This window comes from Ambystoma mexicanum, chromosome 14 (assembly GCF_040938575.1).
Source record: "Ambystoma mexicanum isolate Mex_15411 chromosome 14, UKY_AmexF1_1, whole genome shotgun sequence".
NCBI lineage: Eukaryota > Metazoa > Chordata > Amphibia > Caudata > Ambystomatidae > Ambystoma > Ambystoma mexicanum.
This window is the reverse complement of record NC_090940.1, coordinates 602,730,722-602,752,865: the sequence shown is the minus strand read 5'-3', so window position 1 is coordinate 602,752,865 and position 22,144 is coordinate 602,730,722. Positions and strand designations below refer to the sequence as shown.

General features: G+C 45.5%; 1 protein-coding gene across 3 annotated transcripts in view; it reads right to left on the bottom strand.

Moving 5' to 3' along the window:
• Positions 1 to 22,144, bottom strand: part of PPP4R4 (protein phosphatase 4 regulatory subunit 4) — a 1,234,696-nt gene that overhangs the window by 160,389 nt on the left and 1,052,163 nt on the right. The window lies entirely within an intron of this gene.

Genomic DNA, 22,144 nt, shown 5'->3' with positions numbered 1-22,144 from the left:
TGTGGGGGAAGTGTGATGAAGTCAGCTGTCTGACCATTGTATTGGGACACGTCAGGTATACGGCTCTGGTGTTAGTCCATTGACACTCATGGTGAGCTGTCTGTGAGAAAGTGTTTGTTTTGGGAAAGGGGGGCATTGAGTTCCTAGGTATCCTACCTGGTAGGATGGTGAAAAGGTGTTACAGTGAAGGGGCTACCGCGTCTCACCATCCAGTGTCCCATTTCCACTCCCCGAAGACCCCTCATCCAGGTGATCCTCCCACACTTGTCCACCCCAAGGAACTGTGTCCAAAAGCGATGGCCGTGTCTTGGCCCTCTGGATAACAGATCCCTGGGGACCAGCGGGTGAGACACCTTCAGGTTCCTCACAGAAACCACAGATTGGGCCTCATTACGGGTTTGGCGGTAGCGGTCTGACCAGGCGTGCAGAGCGGCACCCGCGAGCAGAACTCATAATGTGGCGGTACGGTAACAACGGTGCCAGTAGCACTACCGGTGCCGTTGTCACCGTACCGCCACATTTGTAATGAGGCCCATTGTCCTCAGTATTGAAAGCACATTTAGGAATCAGATTTGGGATCAATATTCCTAGCAGTACATTGCTGGTCGGTCAATCTTTCGTGATAAACATGGACTTCAGACAGTACTGGTAAAAATATACTATAGAATTCCATAGATGGTGGGTTTTTACAGCTAGCCTGCCTGCTATTACTTGGCCTGTGCTGGTTTGACATTCTGACTGCTTCTGGGTCAACCCAAGGTGAACCTGTAGGTATGTTCGAATCACTATTTGATGATATTTAAAATTGTGAAAATTGTTTCAGTGACATGTGTGTTTATTATGCATTTTGTGCTGTAATGATTTTTATACTGTTGTTTTAATCTTATATATACTGTGCTAAGGTTTGTTCTTTTATAACCAACTGGACAATACATTATTTTAAAAAAAATAAAAAAACTTGCCGATGAGGTTGAAATGACTGCCTACGTTTATTTGTACAGGAATACACATATTGTAATGATGTAGTGAGACTTCGCTTTTTACTAGGGATTGTCTCTGTGTGGCTAGAAATAAGCATGAATATGGGCAACATTACCTTTGTCTTCAAACTTGATTACTATAGAGTAATTTATGTTTATTTTGTATTTTTCCCTCCCAACGCAGGTTTCATGCCCCCTTTGCGCTTAGCAAATATTTTAAAAACAGGTTCTGTAGATTCTAATAGAACTTCTGGGGTTCCTGAAGCTATTCCTGTAGCAATTAACTCTCCCCAGTCTGTGTAAGGGTGCCCCCTTGCAATGATACCCTGGGAACACCTACCGTAGCAGCCTCCACGTTGGGAATTCCAGTTTGAAGTTCTTGGGGTAACCTCCTGTAAATTACTCTCTTGGGCAAGAGACCCAACCTCCCTTAATCTGATATATTCTTCAATGTGTGTCACCTTTGCAAACAGGATCCCCAATAAACCAGTTTGCTGTGTGCTTTAACGTCCAAAGATTCAAACAACTTGGCCAATGCCAATAAGCCTGTGTTCATTGCCGCAAAGGGGTAACCCGAGTGTTCAAACCAAAAGACCTCTGTGGAGTTGGGTCCACAAAAGATATGGATGAAATTGAAGAAGAATTTAAGGATTCTGGACATAATATTGGGGCGCCTGAGAGGTTCAATGAGTGTGGGGAGGCTATATCCGGTGGATGAGTCTCCTGCACTATCACACAGTGCAGTAATGGAGCCGTTTGCAGTACTGGGGACTTAGCCCTAAGCTGTCTTGTCATTGAAATTATAATATTAGACTGTTCCAAGTTGTACCTGAATAAGGACCTGTCTTTTGACCGGTCCATACCAGTCGGTATGGACACCAATGGTTGAATTCCAGCTCAAGGAGTAACCCTTTCTGAATCTTTCCTAAGGTGCACCTGGACTTCAGTGACAACCGGTGGTAATGGAATTTGGTTCTCAGGCCCCTGGTTGTGGAGTGTACCCTCCGGCACAGAGGTCTGATTCGAGTTGTCTAACCTTAAAAAGGGGGCCTCTTTCATTAAAGGGGCCAGTACCCGTTGATCAATCTGCATAATTTCTGCAACAAAAGTGGAGTTTGGGATATTGTCAACATTTATTAATAACTCTCAGTGGATCGCTGGATTTTGGTCTGGGCTTGTTTCACTTATGACTATTTCATTAAATGGAGCCCCTTCTTTGGATTTAATCCACTACCCCCTAATATCTGAGGTTAGGGATTTTGATTGCTAATGTGCGGTAACCAGTTTAGACCGGGGTGACTTCTTAAAAGGTTGCTTATTTAATAAAGAAACCTTAAATATGTTATCCGCCCCTTGATGCATCAATACATTTTGAGGTATGGATAACAAAGGCAGACAGGAGAGCACTTGTTAACCAATGACTCAGTTAAACAAGACAACAGGAGCCACCAATAAAGCACTTCACCAAATCCAAAATCAGAAGCAGAATCAAATTAATAAACAGGTCGAAATAAATATGAGAAAAAACAGAAAAAATCATTGTCCATGAAAAATAAAGTTTTTTAACCATATTTTAATTGATTTTATACACATCATCAACAACGTTAAACTTTATTCGCCCCCTCCCTACCGGAAAGTCCCCCTTTCATGCCTCTGCTTTTTAAGATGGCTCCATCCTCTCTTAATTGAACAAGTCCAATATCCTTATTTTATGCGGGCACCATTGTTCCATGTAGTATCCTTGTAGGATTTCCAAGATCATGCCCTAGTAATTTCTAAATTTCGGATATTCCCCTTGAACAGTATACGTTATGCGTTCCATTGCTAAATTTGACCAGACTCTTCGTATCCAATCAATTGCCAAGGGTGGGTGTTTTTGTTTCCATTTTGGGCTATTTCCAGCCATGCACCTATCAGTAGACCCATAAAGTTTTGTTTCTGTGTTGTGGTTACATTTTTATCATTGGGGTCCCACAGTCCACATAACCACACCTCCTCCCCTTGGTTCCCCATATCTGGGAACTTCGCCTGCATTTGTGCCTTGACATCAGTCCAGTATTGCTGTAGGGCAGGGCACTTCCACCAGATATGTTGCCAGTCCCCCTCTCCTCCGCATTCCCTCCAGCAAGTGTTAGGTGTGTTATGTACCTTGTATGGAGTCTTTCAGGCGTTTAGTGCCATTGTGTGAGTATTTCCATCCACATTTCCCTGGTTTGTATTGCTCTCGTAAGTTTATGTATTGCCCCCCATATATAGTTCCATCGTTCCTTTGGAAGTGTGCTTTTCCCATCGTATTATGTATTGCCATTTAACTTCTTCTACTGGGGCATTTATGAACTTGTAGGTACTTGAGACAAACTTTTTTTCTCCAGTGTGTGTCATGATGTATGATTCAAATGTAGTTAATTCCCTTATAGTCGCTTTTTTGATCTGGGGGGTGTTCAAACAGTGATTTAGTTGCTCATATTTGTATCTGTTGGTGGCCTTGAGGTTAAAAAGCTCTTTGCACTCCGCAAAAGATATTATCTGTTGCGTCTGATACAGGTCCCTGACCATTTTACATCCCGCCTCCTCCCATTTTTTAAATGCCTCTTTATCCATTCCTGGTAGGAATTCTGGGTTTTTAAATAGTGGCATAAATGGTGCAGGGTATATGGTTTGTGTTCCCCTCTGTGTTACTTTGTCCCTTACACCTAGTGATGCTTTCATAATTTCAATAATTTGTACATAAGGGTGCCTATATTGTTTCCCTAACCAGAGAAGGTGTTGGGTGAGGGCTGTCGTTACCGCCCTATACAGGGCGCCCACATTTTCTGTGACTTATCTGGTATCCATTCCTTCAGTACCCACAATTGGGCCGCTTCATAATAATTCTTAAAGTGCGGAAGGGCACAGCCTCCATCTTTTCTTGCTGTTGTCAGGACCGCACTTGAGACTCTATGGGCCTTTTTCTGCCAAATGTATTCCAAAATCAGTTTTGTCAGAGATTTGAAAAAGGAAGGCGGGATTCTAATCGGGATAGCTTGAAACAGGTATAAGGGTCTTGGTAAGATGGTCATCTTGACCGCCGTTATCCTGCCCCAACACGAAATCGATAGTGGGTTACATCTCGTTTGATCCTGTTTAATTTTGTCTAGCATTTGGGTGTAGTATTTGGCATACAATTCCTCAATCTTTCCTGTCAGGGTAATCCCCGGGTATTTGACTGCACCTTTTGCCACTTTCAGGTGTAGGGGGGATGCTACTGATTGGATATGTGCCCTGTCGCCCGCCAATATAAAGATTTCTGATTTTTTTGTCTATTCATTTTTAATCTCAATATGGATCTGTATGTCTCAATTTCCAGCACCAGGCTGTGGCGAGACTTTCCCGGGTCTCCCAGGACCACCAGCATATTGTCCGCGTATGCAGCAATTTTATGTGTGTGCCCTGCTATATTTATACCCTTTATATCCAGGTTGTCTCTTATTCGTGCCAGTAGTGGCTCCAGAAAAATCGCGTACAGAATGGGAATAAAGGGCACCCTTGTTTTGTCCCTCTCTCGATCTGTAATTTACTGGACAACCCCCCGTTCACCGCTATTCGTATTGTTGGGGAATTATAATTAGCTTGGATCATATCTATAAAGGGTTTCCCCATGTCCATTTTCTGCAATATATTGAAAAGTAGTGTCTATTCGACATGATCAAATGCTTTCTCTGCGTCAAAGGCCATCAACTATGGTTGGGGATTGTGTTATTCCTATTTTCTCCACTAAATGAAGCACTCTCCTGATCTCCTGATGTTGTCGTGGGTTTATCTTTTCGGTACAAACCCGGACTGGTCTTGGTGGATCACTTTCAGGAGAATTTGCACCAGTCTACCTGCCAGAATATTTGTGTACAACTTTGCGTCTATGTTAATTAGCGCTATTGCGTGGCATGAGCTAGGGAGTTGCGGGTCCTTTCCCTGCTTATGAAAGACCACTACTTTTGCCTCATTCAGAGATGGGGTGACATTGCCCTTTTCTTTAAACGTATTAAATAATTCTGTCAGAACTGGGGCCAATATATCTTTATATACCTTATAAAATTGTGCCGTGTAGCCGTCCGGGCCTGGGGCTTCATTTCTAGGGAGGTCCCTAATTGCCCTAATCACCTCATCCTCTATAATTTCCTTGTCCAATTGTTTTTTTTCCTCTTCTGTGATTGTCGGAAGGGTCTCCCCCTATAGGGATGACATTTGCTGTGCTTCAACTGGCTTGTCTGAGGAGTATAGGCTCTGGTAGAATTGCTTAAATATATCCCTGATATCTGATGTTTGTGTTTTTGTTCGCCCTTCGTCATCTATTAGCTCCTTTACTGTCCGATTTTGCTTTTTCCTTTTGAATTGCCTAGCCAGGAGTTTATCAGCTTTATTTGCCTTAACATAATACCAATGTTTCAGTTGTAGCAGGTCTCTCTCTGCTCTCTTGGTGCAAAGGGGTTCCAGCGCATGAAAAATGTATTTATTTTTTTTAAACTTTATTTTATTAGCATTCTTTATAATATAACAAAAGGGCTCAAGGCAATGTCAAAAAGATATACAAATAGCTGGCCCAACAACCCTCCCCCCTCCCCTCTCCCATCCCAAACGGACCCTCCCCCCCATAAAACTTGTACCCAGATGGGTCTCCTTATTTGGGGAGACGTTGCGGAAGCTTTATATGTCCGGAGCACGAGAAAGAGCTTGAATGTTGACTACGTTTCTGGCTGTACGTCGTCCACCATTCCCCTGGCCGTGGGCGCCGGGTCCCTCCTTTTCCTCCTCATGGGTCAGTGAACGTCCCATCCCCAGGTCTGCTGTACCCCGAACCAGTTCGCGTGGAATGTGCCCAACTCGTTATTCATCATTGCCGTTAGTTTGTCCATCAAAAACATGTTCTTAACCTTTTTCAACCAGACCTCCTTCGATGGGGTCTCCGGTCTCTTCCATTTTTGTGCCAGGGCCACCCTCCCCGACTCAACATGGTTTCCCACATCATTGGGTATCTGGATATGTCTCTGTCCTCTGGGGGGAGGCCCAGCAACATTGTTAGAGGGTTCTGGGGGAGTAGTTCCTCAGTAATTTCAGCGATCCAGCCCCGTACCTCCTCCCAGTATGCCTGGACTTTCGGGCAGTGCCACCACATGTGACCTCTTGTACCAACCTGATCACATCCCCTTGGACATGCGGGGGACACTCCCGTGAACATTTTCGCCAACTTCGCAGTATCCCTGTGCCACCCCTGCAAGATCTTGAAATTGTGTTCCATGTCCGCTATAAATAAGTTCCCATGGAAAGCTATCTTAAATATCCTTGCCCAGGCATCTTCAGAGATCTCATCCCCCGCCAAATCGTTCCAGAAGGTACGGAACCTCCTCCTCTCCCCCAGGTTGACAGTGTTCAGTATTCTATACATCCCTGATACCACCCCCTTCCTGGAGGTCGCTGTGTCGACAAGTTTTTCGAAGGGGGGCAACTGTCATGAAAAATAATTTTGACAACTGAGTATCAAAGAAACCTGTACTCATCTTGTACCCAAAATGATTCCCACCAACTGAGAAGGGATTCACAAATTGCCTCGCCCTAAGCCCATGAGCGAAACAGCACTCTAGGAGTGTGTGTGTGGAAGTCAGTTTTTAAAAGATCCGGCAGCAGGGGGGGCGAGGCTTAGGATCAAGTTGCCTTTAAATCAGCTTGAAAAGTGCCAAAATCAATATTAAAAGTTGTACCTCCCAGCCTCAAATAGTTCTGGAGAATAGCATACAGCCAAACAGAATTCTAGGACGCACTCTTACAATATACATTGGCCATAGCACAACAAACTCACCTTCTTTAATACTTAGACGTCCCATTGCTTTATTATTATTATTGTGCGTGTTTATATGTGTGCATGTAGGCGTGTACGAGTGTGCACGCATATAGGTAGATGGATGTATGTATGTATGTATGTATGTGAATATATATTTTAGAGCATCAGGGACAAGATCGCGATCACAATTATTGCCACTGCATGATGTGGTTTCCCGATATATTTGCACTTAAGGATTTTAAGGCAGTTTTATGAACAATACCATGCTGCTAAATTAAAAAAGGTTTGGCGCTTGTCGCTATTTGCACTATGCACCTTATGGAATCATCACTGCATGTTGTGGTCTATCGATATGTTGGCACGTAAGGATTCCAATGCATTAGTTACGAATAACATCATACTGCCAAATCAGAAAAGGTTTGGCGCTTGTTGCCATTTGCACTATGCACCTTATGAATTTCAGATTACTGCAGACAGCTACACTATTAGAGTGACTGCCGTTGCAGTATGCATCATCCTGCCACCCACATATTATAGGATTCCAATGCACTGCGTACACTAAGAATCGTGCTGTCGATTGTAAGTCAAAGATGGGATAATTGTATCACTAACCTTCATTGCCATTGGTGCACTAGGCATTTTACGAAATAGAAAGGTCTCTGAGAAAGTCAATGTTATGTTGATGAATGAAGCCATTATGCGTCAATCGCACATTGGGGTTGGGTGGCCTACAATCTTGTTAGTGCACTGTGCACCTGTTTGGCAGAACTCTGTGTCAAAGTCCTTAAATGTCCATGTGGCTGTTTATAATTTTGTTGCAAGTCGGGCATCCATATGACATTAGATTTGAAATGTCAGACACTGTGTTTTGGAAATGCACGGAGCCCCCAAAACAGAGGATACTCAAGTACAATACAAAATATTCGATGCACGAGGGGTACTGTTCATGTGTCTTGTGTATAAAAGTTGCATGTAAGATTTAAAAGCACTACCTTTGTCACGTTATAAGATGGCCACCATGCTTTTGCTAGCATTTTGTACATTGGCAAAGGGAGTCCTTTTTCTATTTTGGCTAAAATAATCTCCAGTGTTTCCCGTACGCTCTGCACTAATGTTTGAAAACTCACTGGTTGTTGGGGGCTTGCAGTTGTGAACAAGCGGCGAGATCTGCCGCGAAACACGTTAACGCACACTTTTTTGCAGTATGGGAGTGCCATACTTTGATGGCCCGTAATTTGAACCTTAAAAAAGAAAAAACAATTATATATATATATATATGTAATTTATTTATTTCATTTTTTTGCTGAGTTGTAAGGATCCAAATAAAAAAAGTTTTTTCTACCATTTGACATTTTGGCATCCGGATGTTTTACCGACCAAAACGACTGATGGAAATCAGTGCCCCAAAGATATATATATATATATATATATATATATATATATATATATATATATATATATATATATATATATATATATATATATATATATATATATATATATATGATACATTACTCACCGCCCGTAATCGTATTTCTGATGCTTGTATCTGCTTAGATTCACATGCTGTGCATAGGCCGACATCTAGTGGAAGCTGCGGAGTATTACAGTTTGTTTTTCGAAACTCGAAAATGGGCGTCGACACAGGGCGTGCCAGTAATACTATCCCTAGTGTGACGCCAACTGTACCCATGATCCCTCATGCGTCTAGGACCCTCAGATTGTATTTTTTCTGACATGAGGTTGCGTAAGCCGGTCAAGTGGCACAGCGAGTAGAGCGCCCGCTTTGACACCCGTGCAGAGCCTGTTAACGCAGGTTCGAATCCCGGCGGGGCCAAACTCAGCCTTTCATCCTTCCGAGGTCGATAAATGAGCACCACACACCGTGGGTAATAATAAGCAGCGCTCAGATACCTGAGGGTTTGTAGCGCTATATAAAAGCCTAATTATTATTATTATTATTTATTTATGAGGAGTAGCGCGAGTACAGATAATCTAAGCAGATTGATAGAAAGGTAAGACTACAAGCATCCATGCGCCTTCTCTCAGAGTGGAGGAAGGGTGGGTCGCATGTGAATCTAAGCAGATACAAGCATCAGAAATACGATTACGGTGAGTAATGCATCCCTTCTGAGGCTTGTGGAATCTGCTTAGATCACATGCTGTGCATAGATTAGCGAGCAGTACCTGAAGAAAGAGGTGGGATGTGAGAAGGGTCATGAGCAAATAAATGTCTTAGAACCGCTTGTCCCACTTGTGTATCTGTCTTGGAATGGGTGTCAATGCAGTAGTGCTGAGTAAAAGTGTGAATAGAGCTCCAAGTAGCTGCTTTGCAAATGGTGTCGAGGGGAACATTTGCAATGAAAGCCAGAGTGGCCCCAATGCCTCTTGTAGAGTGGGCTCTCGGCGTGAAAGGCACAGTTTTTTTCAGAAAGGGAGTAACACAGCTGGATACAGTTAATAATGCACTTAGAGATGGCACCTTTAGAGACGCGAACCCCCTCTCTGCCTGTAGCTACGGAGACAAACAGCTGGTCTGTTTTCCTTAGCGGTCTGGTCTTGTTTACATAGTAGAGGACCGCCCTACGCACATCTAGGGTGTGTAGTTTCACCTCAGCCAAGCTTTGTGGATCTTGGAAGAAAGCCGGAAGCTTGATGGACTGGTTCACGTGGAATTTGGAAATAAACTTAGGTGAGAACCTAGGGTGTGTCCATAAAACCAGTTTATCTTTATGGACAGTAAAGAAGGGATCTTGCACTGACAGAGCCTGAATTTCACTGACCCTTCTTATAGATGTAATTGCTAGTAAGAAGGCTGTTTTATAAGTCTGGTGTTTGAGACTGCTTTTATGCATGGGCTCGAATGGGGGGCCCATGAGTTTAGATAGCACCACGTTAAGGTCCCATCCTGGTGGTGGGTTTGAAATAGGAGGGTGATGTCTCTTTACTCCTTCCATGAAGGCTTTAACTACTGGTACTTTCCACCACGACACCTTGTTATGGGAAGTGGTGTATGCCGACAGAGCTGCCAGGTGTACCTTCAGTGAGTTAAAAACCAGTCCTGCATCCAGCAGGTGGAGCATGTATGTAACAATAGTGGAAGGAGTGCAATCAACTGGGTTGATTTGTTAATTCTGGCACCAGATAACGAATCTCTTCCATTTGTCAAAGTAGCAGTGCCTCGTGTTTGGCTTCCTAGATTCTTTTAGGATGTCAATACACCTCTGTGGTAAATTGAGATGTCCGAACTCTATGACCTCAGGAGCCATGCTGCCAGGTTCATTGAGTTGGGTTGAGGATGCACTGTTTGACCTTGGTGCTGGGACAGTAGGTTGTACCAGGCCGGAAGTTTGATGGATTTGCACACCGCTAATCTGCGTAAGTGTGGGAACCACGGTTGTCTCGCCCACATGGGAGCAACCAGGATGAGCGTCATTGAGTCTCTGTTCATCTTGTTGACCACCTTGCTGATGAGAGGAGTTGGTGGAAAAGCGTACGCAAACATTCCTGACCAGTTCATCCACAGGGCGTTCCCCTAGGAGTCTGGTTGGGGGAACCTGGATGCAAATCCTGGGCATTGTCTGTTTTCGTTTGTGGCGAATAGATCTATAGTGGGGAAACCCCACTGAGAGAAGATATCTTCTACGACTTCTCTGTGTAGACACCATTTGTGTTCCTCTGGGAGGGGGGTCTCTGCTCAGAGCATCCGCTAGAGAGTTGAGATCCCCTGGAACATGTTGCGATGACAGGAAGATGTTCTGTCCGAGTGGCCATATCCAAATGTTCTGGGCAAGCTTGGACAGATTGGTGAACGAGTCCCTCCTTGCTTGTTCAGGTAAAACATGGCTGTAGTGCTGTCCATCAGAATTTGCACTGACAGATTTAGCAGGTAGGGCTCGAACGCTTGAAGCGCTCTGAATACGGCCAGAAGCTCTAGCAGGTTGATGTGATTCTTGGCCACTGAGTGAGACCAGAGACCCTGAGCTGTGTGGTGGAGATGGTGAGCTCCCCACGCTGTCAGGAATGCATCGTTGTGACTACCGCCTTCATCTCGGGATCGTAAAAGGGTTTCCCCTTGGACAGATTTTCTCTTGTCCACCTGTGAAGGCTTTGTAGAAGTGTTGGCGAAACGACCACTAGATCGTCCCACTGACCACTTGCCTGAGACCACTGTTTCGCCAACCATTCCTGCATGGGACGCATGCGCAGGCGCGCGTGGGGGACCAGGTAAATACATGACACCATCATACCCAGCAAACACATTGCTTTGCATACGGTTATCTGGCGACCGGACTGACATTGCAGAATTTGCAGCAGTATATTCCGAATTCTTTCCTCGGAAGGAAAGGTCAACCCCTCTTGAGTGTCTAGGATAGCTCCTAGGAACTGTTTGGAGGTGCTTGGCACCAGACTTGACTTTTTCTCGTTTATTGAGAAGCCCAATTCAAAGAGGAGGTCGATTGTCCTTTGAATGTTTATTCTGCAAATTACTGGGGTTTCCCCCGTGATGAGCCAGTCGTCCAGGTAAGGGTACACCGGGATTGCCTCCCTTGCGTAGGTGTGCTGCCGCCACCGCCAGTACCTTGGTGAATACCCTTGGAGCCAAAGCTATCCCGAAGGGCAGTACCTTGAACTGGTAGTGCCGACTGTCTACCTTGAAGCGCAAGTACTTTCTGTGCGCTGGGAACATGGAAATATGAAAATAGGCATCTTTCATGTCCAATGTTGCCTTGTAATCCCCCTTTTTTAGGAGGGGAATTACCTCCTGGAGAGTAGTCATGCGAAATATTTGGGGCTTGACATATTTGTTTGCAGGCTGCAAGTCCAATACTGGGCGCATTGTCAAATCTTTCTTTGGCACAAGGAAGTAAGTTGAATAAATACCCTTGTTTAACTGGTGTCCCGGGACGAGTTTTATCGCGTCCTTTGCTAGCAGATTGACGATCTCCTCGAGGAGGATCTTCTGGTGGTCCAAAGAATGTATTTTTTGTCATGGAGGATGGTTCCGGGGACGCTCTAACAGTTCTATGCAGTACCCTGTGGATACTGTGGACAGCACCCATCTGTCTGATGTGATCCCTTCCCAAGCTTGGGTGAAGTTGGAAATGCGTCCCCCTACTGGGGTTGCGTGAGAAGGGGCCCTGAACTGAGCGTCACTGTTTTGGTGGAGGCGTGCCGCCGCCTCTACTGGGGCTGCCTCTACCCTTACCATGTCCTCTTTTATTACCCCTGCCATAACCCTGGGTAGACTGCTGGTTGTTATTGTTCCATAGTGTACGCTGCCCCTGTGAATAGTTAGATCCTCTCTGGGAATTTTGTCCGCGTGGGCGACGAAAATTGCCATTCCCTCTTTGATTAGGGGGTTTATTGGTTAGTTGGCCTAGGGATTTGAGCGTCTCATACTCATCATTGGCATTTTTCAGCGCGTCCTCGACCGCCTTACCAAACAACAGATCCGGCTCCACCGGTTTATCTAACAATGATGCTTGGGTTTTAGCCTTGAATCCAGACTGCCGTAACCAAGCGTGTCTCTTGATAACAGTCCCTTCTGCTATCAATCTGCCGGCGTTATCCGCGGCATCAAAGGTTGCTTTTAAAATGCAACCGGACACGGCTCTTCCCTCCGCGGAAACGCGTGCCAATTGGCTCTTTAAGGGTTCTGGGGCGGAGTCTATGAGTGACGCGACTTCTTCCCACTGGTGGCAGTTGCAACTGGCCAACAGAGTGGTGGAGTTGGCGATCCTTGCCTGGTAGGCGGAAGTGGAGGCTACCTTCCTGCCCAACCCATATAGTTTCTTGCTCTCCTTGTCGGGAGGAGCTTCAGACGATGACAAGGGTGTTCCCGCCCTTTTACGGGTGTTTGTAACTACCAGTGAGTCCGGCTTCAGATGTCCCCTTATGTATAGTGGGTCTGATTGGGCTGCCCTGAAAGGTTTCTCAATCCTTGGGTTCACTGCCCTGGTGAAGTTGGGATTTACGAGTGAAGGGTCTATTCTTCTTTGAATAGACTTAAGGATAGGGATGGCCTGCGCAACAGGTCTCCTTTCTCCTACTAACTCCTCAGCGAAGTCACTCTCTTCCTGAGCACCCTGGGTGTAAATGTGAAAGTGTTCTGCCGCTCGGGACAGAACTTCATTCAGGAGAGGTTGATTGTCGACAGGGGAGTTGGTAATCGGGGGTTCTTTCTCTACCCGGGAATCTACTCTGTAGGTCTCAGGGTCTTCCCCTTCCTCTTCTTGGTCCTCATCATCCCCATAGAGGCCCGTACCAGTTTGCTCTTCCAACATGCCCAAATCTGGATCCTCACAAAAGGATGTATCCCCTTGATATTGAGAGTAGGGCTGTATATAGAAGGGGTCCGAACACCGTGTTGGGGCTTCAAACCGGGACTTCTTACTTGGAGGTATTGGATCCTTAGAGCCTGAGGATGCTGACCCGTCGGGAGTATAGGAGAGAAACTGTTCAGGGTTTTTTGCGTACAAATCTGCCAATGATGTCATCCTTGACATAACCCTCTCTATGTCATCACTAGACCATTCTCTAGAACTGGGAATGACTCTTTCTGGGACTTTCTCCGCCTTATCCTGACTAGACTTACAGGTTTTAGCAGGGGTCTTTGGGATAACAGAAGACTGGGACTTGTCTGTCTGTTTATGTGGAGTGGAACGTTTTAGAGGTGTGTAAGGAGGCTGAGACTGCTTCCTTTGTTGTTTTCCCTCCTCCCCGTGGGTGGAAGAGTGTTTTCCCTGCCTTTTCGCCCCTTCGGAGCCTACCGACGCCTGCCGTCGAGGTTCGGGGGTAGTGTCCCTATCTTTAGAACGTGGAGGTAGGGACTCGGGAGCCGCTATTACGCGGTCTGCAGGCGCCGACTCCTGGAGTGCGGTCTGGGGATGGAAGGCGGCTTGGTCTTCTGACGATCAAATTTCCGTTACACTGGGGAGCGAGGCACTCTTGGCAACAGTGGATGATTGTCTGGAGTCCTGCGGCGATCTAGATCGAGAACGCCCAGAGGACACCGATTCGGACCGTTCTCTATGTGCCTCTTTCCGAGAACTCGACGTGCGCGTCGAGTCTCGGTTGGACTTCATGTGTTTTGTGGAAGTGCTGTGGGTAGCGCTTGTGTCGCCGGGGGTCTTCCCCATAGCCGCCCTGCTGGACGACCTTCCGAGGTCGGGGACTTGCGCTCGGCTGTCTCTTGATGCCACGTTGCCCTCGCCGTCTGAAAGCACGGCGTCGCTGCCATCGCTGAAGGCGCCCTCCGCTGCTATGGCCTCCTGACGCCTGGCGTGGTGGGCCCAACGCTTGATCGAACGGTCCTTAAGTGTTTTCGGTTTAAACCTACTACACACTCTGCAGTTCGCCTCGGGGTGGTCCCTCGGCAAGCAGAGATTGCACGTGGCGTGTCTGTCAACCCAAGGGTACTTGCGGTTGCACTTGGGGCAGAATTGGAAAGGGGTACCCTCCATACGCACCTTGTGGCAGCAGGCTGATAAGTGTAGGAATATATAAGAATGTACCTATATACCAAAAGAGTGTAGAGTATGTCCACCCCCCCACTCTCCCTACTTGCAGGGCCGAGGCCAGAGGCCTTCCTAGGCCCGTCCCGAGGCCAGCGGCCTTCCGAGGCCCAAGTCCGTCGTGCAGCTCTCGACAGTCGATTTCTTCTCTGGGCCGGGGTCGAGTGTGGAAGATATATATATATATATATATATATATATATATATATATATATATATATATATATATATGCTATTCTAGTCCTATGGTAAGGAGTAGATTAGATTATGTGCATTGTGATACGTTATGTTGTGGTTGGTTAGTGTTACATTGTGTTTCTATTACATTGCATTAAATTATTGTATTTATATACAAAATTGATTGAATATGATGGAAAGTTTTAAGTAATTTTACTTAAATGACACATATTAGTATTATTAATACTTAGATGTCCTTAAAATAATTAAAATTATAACACGTAGAATGACACATGCAATACATTCCTTGTGTTACTAGAGTAGCTGTGCCCTCCTTACCCACTGGTCACATTTTGTTTAGGTTTTCACAGATCCCACTGATCTTGGACTTGTCATTCATTACAGAACTGCCACAGTACCTGTTAGTGGGATGATTTTCTGGTGTGTGCAAATCTTACCCTCTCTTTCATGAGCCTCCCAGTACTACTACTGGACTCACTGGGATATTTTCATCGACGGTGAAGGTTTATGTCACTCACCCCTTGCATGTATTTTGTTTTTGTGACACTGGGCCGTGCTGTTTCTAAGCTAAGGTTCCTTTGACGGGAGACCTGTCCCCTTTGTTTTGGCATCCACGATTTAATGTCATTTTGGGGGCACTGGGTATCCCAGTGCCACCGATGCAGGAGTAGTCATCTCCCTCTTTAAGATATGTGCGTTTTACACTTTGCAGCACAGGCCATCCTACATGGAGTGCAGGGAGGACACAATGTTCCCTTTTCTTCGTCCTAAAATAACCTGTGTGTTACTTTCCAGGCATCCTATGAACAGGCTGGCAGCAGTCATTGCATTTTTATCCTTTTTGGGGTGCACAATTTTGAGCTGGCTTTTTAGCCACGATAACCTTAAGAGGACCATATACTGCAAATGGCCTCTCTGCATGTTTTAAGTCCAGTTGAAGATGTTGGCCCTCCTTCTACCTTGCCAGATGGGTCTCAGCCAGTATCAAAGATATGAGCTGCACAAATGCCTCAGGAGACTGTGGAAGGTCTCTTAATATGGGACAATTTACAGAGTCAATTTGCCATCTACTGATTTCCAGCATTACTTTTTGCTTTTTCTGTAGCTCTCCATTTGACCCAGTCAGGATTCTGGTTCTAAAGACTGACAAAAACATATGTGCCTTGTTTGAGAGGCTAAGCTCATTTGCCCTGGACTGGCTAAAAAAGGGGAGAAAAGAGAGGACTTGTGTTTATACACAAAGACAAAATGAACATGCTATCAAGCGAGCACATATAGCGATACCAGGACTCACTGGTCTCGTTTGAATGTGTGAAAGCAAGGCACTAGCCATAGGTCTGCTTTAGCGGAAAGAACCGGCAACACAAGATTTCTGAATCGGAATGGACACACAGGTTAGGCATCATGATTGCAACTGGCCTTTTTAACATAGATTTTCTACAATGGTGCCATTGTGCTTTATAGATGATAGTTATAGATTTGAACTGGCAGTCTCCCTAGTTTTACTGGGACTTCCAGTGTGCATACCTGACCCACACCCTAAAACTAGCAAGAGGAGTACATCCTTTCTTCTCCTCAGAATCCCATAGGGTAAGGCTGCAAGTTAGGAGGATGGTGGTTTAGTTTGATAGACTGGCATCTCACACCAGACCACTCGGAATCAGTCTAAAAGACGTGCTTTAAGAACTTCTTAGGATACGGATGGGCAAGGAGATAAGCGGCTTCTCTACAATCCCATGATACAGCACTTTCAAATTCATAGAGATCCGGAGGGCTTTTCCCAAACATTTTACGGAAATTACTTTATTTTACCATATTTACACCTATGTGCCAACCATTAAGTTGTGCAATTGATCGCCTTAAACTCTTGGGAGCTGAACCAAGCAAATAGCCAGATGTCTCTAAAAGAGTGCCAACAGGCTACCAGAATGCTTGAAAAAGGCAACATTAATGGGTCCTCCTGGTCATCCAAGAGCTGTACGGGCCAATAAGCCCCTTTCAGAGAAAAATTGAGAAATTGATTGAAGAATATTCCACCATTCTTCTTTTTCCTTGTTTTAACATTCTGCCCCCGCTTAATAGAGAAAATCCATTAAAATTCTGTTTCTGTTCATCTAGAAAGCGGCAAACACATGATCCATTGTGGTCCAACATGTGTTTTTTAGCACGGCACAGTGCATTCACATACGCTTGTACGTTTATTTAGAGACACGTTGCTTTTTCAAAACTTTTACTCTAACAAAGAAACTGTGTGTTTCTTAAGTGTGAACATTGAACTTGGTAACCCAGAGTGGGCAATCCCAAAACGGTCCTCGTTGTTATATATAGAGGTCAGAGTCATACCAGGAGTTGCACTTAGCTTTGGGCTTCAAGCGGATGTTCATGACAATGGCAAGAACATCAACAGCCTCCGGGATAGAAGAGGTGAGCATGGAAAGGGCTGTGTTAGGATGTGAGTCAGCCAGGGGAGGAAGAGGAGGAGGAGGGGGAGAGAAAGTGGCGGCGAAAGCCTCAACTGACACACATTTCATGGGTCGGATGACCGAGAAGGTAGGTGGCAGTGCTGGAGTTGGCTTGGCGTGATAGGTATTGAATTTAATTGATATTTTATTTATATCATGCTCGTACACAAGTGTTTCAGAGCGCGACAAGGCAAGGGAGGGGAGGGGAACAGGGGAGAACAAAACAACAATCTTACTAGGCCCAGTGACATTGAGAACATGCAAGTGCATGGGAGAGGGGGGAGGGGAAAAGTGCATGGAAGGGGGAGAGGTGGAAAGTGCGTAGCAAAGGAGAAAGATAAATAATAATACATAAATAATAAAGGCAACAAACAGTGATAGTGCAGCCAGCAAGTGCTGGATTTAAGGCAGCAGACAGGGTAGGTCTGATAAGTGCAGGAAGAAAAAGGGGGGGCTGTAGGGGTACGGGTACAGATACAGACCCCAGTGCAAGGGGTGGCTCGGAGGCAGTGCGGGAGGGTGGCAGTGTGAGCAGGCACCTGGGTCCGGAGGACAGAGGGTGGCCAGGTCCACGGTGCAGAAAGAGAACAGATCAGCAGGGGAGAGGGGGGGGGCGAAGGCAGAAGCAAAGAGGAAGCTCTTGAGGCAAGTAGAGAGGGAGAGATGGGAGGAAAGATAAAGTTATCACTCCAGGAGAGAGGAGTAGAGAGGGGGAGGTCTGAGGAGATCAGAATGTCCAGAGTGTACGCTGGAGAGATGAGTCGGGCCAGAGGGGAGAATAGAAAAAGAAAGAGTCGCAGAGGTCACAGAAGAGTCCAGAGGAGGGACAGGAAGCATCCAGATGGATGTTAAAGTCTCCAAGAAGGAGGGGTTAGTTGAGTGGTCGAGGCCAGAAGGGAGGAGGAGAGGTCCGCCCACTCAGAGGAAGGAGGTGATCTGACCAGGTGGCCGATAGATAGTAGGCACGGTAAGAGTGTGGCCAGGAGAGAGAGCGAGCCTGCAGACAAGAGGAGTAGGCTTGCATAGGAATGACAGAGGCAGGAATCCAAGGCTAGACCCCTAACGGAACGGTTGAATCTGGGCATGGAAAGGATGTTGTAGCCATCAGGGAGGAGAGTGTCAAAGCTTGTGACAGAGCTGGCCGTGAACCATGTGTCGGTGAGACCGAGGACATTGAGATCAAGTTCTTCCAGGAGGCGGCATATGTCAGAGGAGTGTTTGACAGCTGAGCGAGAGATGAGGGGCAATATGGAGAAGGATGCCAATCTTGAAAGACTTCTGGGGAGGGGTACAAATCAGAGTTGTGCCTGGCAGAGGTGTAAAAGTAGCCCGAGGGTAGGCAGAAGAGGACGGAGGAGAGGGTAAGGTAGCCACAGAGGAGGCAGAGGGGTGTCAAGGAAGCTGAAGAAGGGAGAGAAGGGACAGCAGGAGAAGAAAGGAATAGATGAGGCAAGGGAGGGATCTGTCAAAGAGGAGAAGGTTTGCCTGAGGGTCTTGGACCAAGACGGTGCCATTCAGCTAAACATTAATGATGACTTTAGAGGAGTCCAAGGGGGCCAGGAGGGCCTCCCACCGGGTGCCACCATTAATAGGAGAAGGAGAGAAAGGAGAGAACACAGAGACCATATGAAAAGTCCATGGGTCTGGCGAAGGAACGACAAAGAAGATGTTGGTGAGGGTCTTTCTGGAGCAAGCACTGGTATAGGTGTCAGTGATAGGGAGGCCTGGGTTGGAGACCATGATATCCTTTTTGAACTTCTTCCTACCAGACTTAGTGAGGAGAGCAGGATAGTCGATAGGGATGCAGTTTAAAAAGATAGGAGAAACAGAGAGCACCATAGAGTAGGTGGTGGGAGAGGAAGAGGGATGGATGAGAAAGGTGGGGGGAGACAGTAGGGGGGGGGAGACATTGAGATTGGGGCATCTCAGGGAATGGGGACTTAAAGGGAAAGTCGGGTAGAGGTTTTAGTCAGTAACCCTGGCAACAGAGATGGTGTATGTCAAACAAAATATAATTTCCTGTATTACCCTCAATGTTATGAGCCCTGGAACAAAGACTGAACAGATCAGGTCCAATGCAAAATTCCAACAGAGGAAGACACATCTATGTCAAATTACAGAACAGTGTGTATCATCTCCCCTGGGGAAGAAACTTCACAGGTAGAGGAAATAATCTCCTGTATAGTCTGGAGATACTCTGCGTACTTCTGGAAACTCTGCATTTCAAGCAAATAGTAAATGGATCCACCCACGACGCTGGACAAACCCTGGATGCAATTTTCTGCAGGAAAGGACAATGCACAGCTGCACCACCTACACCAATGGTATGGAGCGACCACTACTTAATGCCACTCTACATCACATCCCAAACCCACCTACTGGCCGGGAAGAAAATACTCCATAGCAGCAAGAAAAGAAACTGGAAGAACCTGGACCTAGAGGCCCTAACAAACCTAGACTCAAATGTCCCAATCAAAAGGGAATCCCCACGAAACAAATAGACACACCAGACGACAAACAACAACTGGCTCACCAGGGCCCTTCACCAATTAACACCAGCTAAAATATTCAAAGCAACACCAAAAAAACAACCGCAAAATAGAAAAAAGATGGAGAGAACAATACACCCGACGAGACAAAATAAAATGCCAAAGACAACTCAAACTATACAAATCAACAGTCCTCAAAGCAAAAAAGTTATACTATGCCACAAGAATAGAATCGGCCAAAATCCACAGAACGAACACTTTAAAATCATCAAAGAGATAAAAAAACCTTTCTTCCTGAAAAAACTCCATCACCCCGACACAAACACTCTGTGACAACATCACCAACCACCTCAGAGCAAAAATAGACACAATCCAGGAGACCATCAACCAAGCCCGGGCAAATACAACCACGTCTGCAGGACCACAGACATCTGGCGAAACACAGATTACATCGAAACTCATCTGCCTAGAACCAATCACAGAAGAAACCTTTGCCACACTGATCAAGGCCACCAACCTCGCAGGATCCCCAAATGACCCCCTGACCCCCAGATATCTTCAACCACAGAACCCCAGCGACACATATCCAGAACCTAATGAAACTATCACTCAAAACAGGAATAGTTCCAACCTAATTCAAATCAGCATACATTAAACCACTGATAAAAAATGTATCAGAAAGCGCAGAAGACCCAAGCAACTACAGACGGATATTCAAACTGCCCTACTCAGCAAAGATCTTAGAGAACCACGTCTACAAATTCCTCCTTAAACATGTTGAAACAAATGGAATACTCGACCGATCACAAGTTGGCTGCAGACCAATGAGAGAAACAGAATCAGCACTCCTATCAATATAGGACAACCTGAAAATAAACGCAGACAATGATACCCAATCGGCCCTCAAACTTTTGTACATATCAACAGCTTCTGACACAATCAGCCACGCAACACTAATAAAAATGTTGATGGAATGTGGCATACCGGGATCCGCACTAAAGTGGCTTCCCTATTCCTAATCAACCAAACCGAAATAACCTACCTACCTCCGTTCACCTCAAACACTAAAAATATATCCTGCTGAGTCCCACAGGGTTCCAGCCTCGGTTCCAGCCTCTTCCCTCTATTTTTCAACATCTACATGTGCCCACTGATGAAAATCATAGAAAGCCACGGACTTACCGCCTAAAACTGCGCAGACGACACACAACTGACTGTGAAAACAAACAGAACACAGGAACAAAATAACAACCTCAAGAACTGCCTCACAGACATCTACAACTGGGTGACAACGAACAACCTCAAACTGAACCCTGCAAAAACAGAAATAATGCTTTCACCTGCAAGATTCGACAGAGGGAACCCACAATTGGACTGGCTGACCGGCATGGGAACGCAACCAGAGACTACCGATGCAGTAAATAACCTAGGAATACTAATGGACAATGGACTAACACTGGAACCGCAAGTCAACGCAATCGCCAATAAATGCTTCTTCCTCCTACGTCTACTCAAAGGATTACTCCCCTACCTTTCCATACCCCACAGAACTTTCACAATCATATCCCTGATACTGACAAGAATTGACTACGCAAAGAGCCGATACCTAGGAATGCTAGAAATAATTACCAAGAAACTCCAAAGGGTACATAATACAGCAGTCAGGATCTTATTAAGACTAAACAGAAGAGACCACATCAGTCCAGCACTGACAAGCCTAGCCTGGCAACGAGTAAAGAAGCACATCAAATTAAAAGCACTCTGCATATCCCACAAAGCACTGCACAGACGAGGAACAGAATTCCTCCAGGACAAGATTAGCCGATATCGCCTGCGAAGGGACCTAAGATCCAGCAAAAACCTACAAATAGAGGCAAAACATTATGAAAAAAAGAAATTTGTCGGAAGAGCGTTCTCACGTCTAATTGCTAACATATGGAACAACATGCAAAAAGTGGTTTATAGTGATAAAATCGAAAAATAAAATATTGAGAAAAAAAAGGTCGAAAAAAAGGTCGAAAAAAAAAAAAAAAATCGCATTTTTTTTTAATGCCGTTTTTTATTCGAAATGGGGGGGTTCCCCCCCAACATCCCCCATTTTTTTTTTTACCCATTTTTTTTTAATCCCGGACCCCAAAATAAATATATAATTAAAAAAGAGTAATTCGACTTTTTTTTTTTTAGACCTTATTGTCATTCGCGATTTTTTTTTCGAGATTTTGACCGACCACCGCAAAAAGTAATTAGAACCACAGAAGACCACATCACCTTCAGGAAACTGCTCAAACCTAGCTATTAAACAGACAATGACAACCTAGAAGGGACACCGGCAACAACAACACCACAGACAAACAACTAGAGAGGAGACAAAATGAGCCAAAAGACCCTCAAACAAGAACCTGTCTAGATACCATCAAGCAGCATCCAAAGGGCCGCACCAGAGGCCCCAACAAAATGACTGGCCTTGCTAACCCTTCCCCTTCCTTCTCCTTCCACATAACTGACACCACTACACCAGATCCAGGACTAGACACACGCCATATAAATAAACAGAATCTATTATTAGGTCCACCTAGAGTGAACCACCCACATAGTCCAGAAACCATCAACATTGCAACTACACACCAAGATGCCAGACTATTTTGCAGCTACGACAACCTGTGACTCTGGATCCCTTATGCACAAT